The following is a 3,229-nucleotide window of genomic DNA, read 5'->3' on the forward strand; positions in this document are numbered from 1 at the left end:
TGGAAACCCCTGCTTATTTACAATAAGCATATGAGAGATATGTTTTTTCCTGAACTTTCACCTTCAGTCTGTGGATATCTTTCCTAGGAGGTGAGTCTCTTGAAGAGCGCATATTGTTGGGTCTTTTTTAAATTCAATCAGCCAGACCATGTCTTTTGATTGATGTTTTGATGAAGTTTAGCCATTAACATTCAGGGTTATTATTGAGATATGATTTGTATTCTCGGTCATTTTGATTCATTTTTGGTTTTTATGTTGACTGAATTCTCCTTTAATTGACTTTTCCTTTAGTGTAGTTCCTCACTTTGCTGGTTTTTATTATCTTTGTTTCATTTCTACTCATGGGCCATTTTCTTGAGAATGTTCTGTAGTGCAGGATTTCTAGTTGTGAATTCTTTTTCTTTTTTTTTTTTTTTTTTTTTTTTTTGTGGTGCTGGAGATTGAACCCAGAGCCTTGTGCACGTGAGGCAGGCACTCTACCAACTGAGCTATATCCCTAGACCAAGTTGTGAATTCCTTTAACTCTTGTTTATCATGGAAGGATTTTATTTGATCATCAAATCTGAAGGTTAGTTTTACTGGGTATGAGATTCTTAGGTGATATGCATTTTCTTTCAGTGTTTGATATATGTTATTCCAGGACTTCCTGGCATTGAGGATATGGGTTGAGATATAAACTGAAATCTGAATTGGTTTACCCCTATATGTAGTTTATTTTTTTCCTCTCAGAGCCTTTAAAATTTATCTTCTTCTGTACGTTATTTATGCTCATTATAATGTGTCTTAGTGTGGGTCTGCTGTCATTTTGTACATTTGGAATCCTGTAAGTCTCTCAGAGTTGATTTTCCATTTTATATTTTAGATTTGGGAAATTTTCTGATATTATTTCATTGAAATGATTATGCATTCCTTTGGCTTGTATCTCCACACCTTCATCTATTCCAGTATATCTTAAATTTGGTCTTTTCCTATTATCCCTTATTTCTTTGGATTTCTGTTCCTGGTCTCTTACCATCTTCTCTGTATGGTAGACTTTATTTTCAAGTGTGTTTATTTTGTCTTCATTGACTGAAGTTCTGTTTCTAAGTAATCTAGTCTGTTCACTATACTTTTATTGAGATTTTAATTTTTTTTGTTTCCTTCATTTTGGGGATTACTGTTTGATTACTTTTTATAATCTCTGTCTCTTTATTGCAGTGATCTTTCACTTCCTGTATTTTCTTTCTGATATCACCTTTATTTTGAAGATCAATCTAATTATGTGCTTTCTATTCTTCTTCTCTGATATTTCTTCTACTGTGTTTTCTCTGAATTCTATATTTGAAACATCTTGGTTTGTTTGAGTCACTTTGTCCCTTGATTTTTCATGTTGTTTGTATGTCTCCTCAACTAGCAGTATGGATCTAATGTAGTTCAGTTTTTACCCTATAGACTTATAGTTTCCTGAAGGTTTCCTGTCCCTCACCTTGAAAGAGAAGACCAATATTAACTGCACCCAATGCAAACAATATACCACCATAAACTTGATAGCTCCTTTTAAAGCATCTACAGTTTTGTTTCAATAAACAAATGATGTGTTCAATTATTCTCTACAAAATAAACAGCTTGCTAAAAGGGTTTACCATTTCAAATAATAAACAATGAGAGAACAGGAGTAACATAAGATGTGAAGTGTACGAGGGGGGAGAGAAGATAGACATAAAAATTTATAGTAAGTGTAAGAGAGGAATTAATGTAAGTTGGTTGTTAGTATGAGAGACATTAGAAAGAGAGGCCATGAAGCAAAAAATATACAGATTTTTTTATAAGGTAAATATATAAGAATACACAACAAAACACTAATATACTATTCAAACATCCCATTCCTCAATGATTTATGCATGAATAATATTTGGATGGAAAGATGATAGAGGTGTGAGGGAGAGTGCACAATAAAAAATGGAAGAAAAGTCTCAATAGGAAATTGAATGATTGCTTCCACTGGCTTTCACAAATATTTTCAGCTTCCCTTCTCCATCAATATGTGAGGTTTTCTGAAGTTTGATGTTAACTCCAGTTCAGTGGGTGCTGGAGTGGTTGTGTGGGTGAACAAATAGCAAGATGCCCTCACACCCTCCTCCAGCCTTTCCACCCACTGTAACCAGCCCCTTCTGTGTTTGTGCACCTGAGAACTCACTGAGCTGGAGAAAGTCTGGTTCTTCAACCTTGTGCTCCCCTCAGGAAATTGCCAGACCCATACTGGCCCACACAAATCCAACTGCAATCTGATGGACCTGGGTTTCAGCTTCCCCAGGTCCTGTCTTGCTGCAGTTTCAAGATCTCAATGCCCTATCAAATGCAGAGAGACCACTAGGCATGTACTCACGTGAAAGTGTAACCCTGTAAAGAGGCAGCTAGATGGCAGTCATTGCAACACCAAGCAGAAAGAACTCAGGTGCAACCATACCTGCAGGTACCCCTAAGTATCCCCAGGCAGTGGCTAGTATCCCCAGACTGAAGTAGCCATGAACCCAAATGGCAACCATGCTGGAGGCAAGCCTGCAGACCCTGGCCATTGTCCAAAGATGGCAGTGACAATGTTTAACCAAACTGTGGGTATTGTGACAATAGAGTTCCTGGCAAAAGTGATAGTAGATGATCTACTGGTGGTCTGTGGGTGGTCTGTAGGCTAATGGCAGGGTTTCAGTGAGTGGATGTTGGGTGGTGGTGATGAGTAGTTGAAAGGCAGGCAATGGGCAGGCAAGAGCTGGGTAGGCAATAGGCAGGGAAATGGTCAAATGGCAGATGATAGGCAGTGATCAGAGAATGATCTGCATTCAAAAGACAGGCAATATGTTGGCAGATTGTGGGCAATCACAGTGGATGAATGATGAATAAAAAGCAGGGAATGGGTGGGCAGTGATGGCTGCCTCCCAGAGAAACCTTATTTCCTCTGATTGAATACTTAGTCATAGAGTAACAAGGAATGTGGCCTTCTACTAATCCACCATCTTGGATCTCTGAGACTTCATGATTATGAGGGGAATTTAAGAGAATCAAAGGAAGGAAAAATGTTATAACATGGGTTTCCAGAAGTTACTTACAGTTGTTTCCATGAATATAAGCTAAAATGGATAAATTATCTCAATTTGATTCCTTTTTATGTGCAGAAAAAAGGTCCTCACATTATTGATACGAAACCATGATGGTTAAGCTTGCTTCCATGGGAGGTGCAGGCTCTATTTCATTA

This window comes from Sciurus carolinensis, assembly GCF_902686445.1.
Source record: "Sciurus carolinensis chromosome 19 unlocalized genomic scaffold, mSciCar1.2 SUPER_34, whole genome shotgun sequence".
Lineage (NCBI taxonomy): Eukaryota > Metazoa > Chordata > Mammalia > Rodentia > Sciuridae > Sciurus > Sciurus carolinensis.